This window comes from Poromitra crassiceps (genome assembly GCF_964638095.1).
Source record: "Poromitra crassiceps genome assembly, contig: HAP1_SCAFFOLD_427, whole genome shotgun sequence".
NCBI classification, from domain to species: Eukaryota; Metazoa; Chordata; class Actinopteri; order Beryciformes; family Melamphaidae; genus Poromitra; species Poromitra crassiceps.
This window is the reverse complement of record NW_028151980.1, coordinates 137,501-138,536: the sequence shown is the minus strand read 5'-3', so window position 1 is coordinate 138,536 and position 1,036 is coordinate 137,501.

Here is a 1,036-nt window from a genome sequence, read left to right as displayed (position 1 = left end):
CTTCAGCAATGTGACGTTGAAACAGCAGTTTCTAACAGTGTTGCCCCGCCTCTTATATAGAGCCAAAGTCACGCCCCTTTCCGGGTTGGGCATGGTCAAACCAAACGATTCAGCTATATTTAGAATCAGGAAAGACAATACAATACAACATTTCACTCGGACCAAAACTTAGAAATAGGCTAAACGTTTTTTATTATTATCTTTGTATCAAATGTTATGTCTATGGAAAAAAGAATGGTGGATGAAATCCCTTGGTTCATAGGGGGCGTGACTTTTAGCACACGTGGTGAAGAAGTTGGATCAGGTGGTGCATGATAGGCCTATTAGTTATTTATGAAGTTTGAAATATATTTCCTCTGACATTTGACTGGCCTTTTTGTTTAACACACATTCATCTGTGGATTTGTCACCTGTCACTTTTAAACCCGAATGTAGGCTATCTGAACAGACTTACTTTGCCCAGACGGGCTGCTGTGTTATATGTGGCAATAATATTAATTGGCTCTTATAATAAAAAAAAAAAAGAAAAAAGAAAAAAGAAAAAAAAAACTCGCCACTCCTGCCTATAGCCTGTGGATGAAGACCAGGCTAGAGTAAGCGTCCACGCCCAGACATTATGTAGTTTGGTATGACTTCCCAGCTGATTTTGCACTAGGCTGTAGTTGCGGACTGCAGGCAGCAGGGGGCGACACCCCACTACAGATAGTCTGCTTCATCTGCTGTTACTGTTACCACTGAGTTCAATCAGGATCTCCTGCCTGCCTGTCCACCAGCTGTTAAACATGACTAATATAATGTCTTGTATGGTGACATTTGTTCTGCTTATTTTATTTATTAATATACACTGAACAACTATATACTATATACTAACTATACTATATACTATATACTAACAACTCAATCGTTTTTTCTCCTTTGTAAACTTTATTTCATTGTATCATGTAGACTACAATAACAATAAAGGCTTTAGAATTCTAACTCCGATCATTTAAAATGTACAATGGAAGTGAATTATGTGTCAGTTAAAACAAAACAG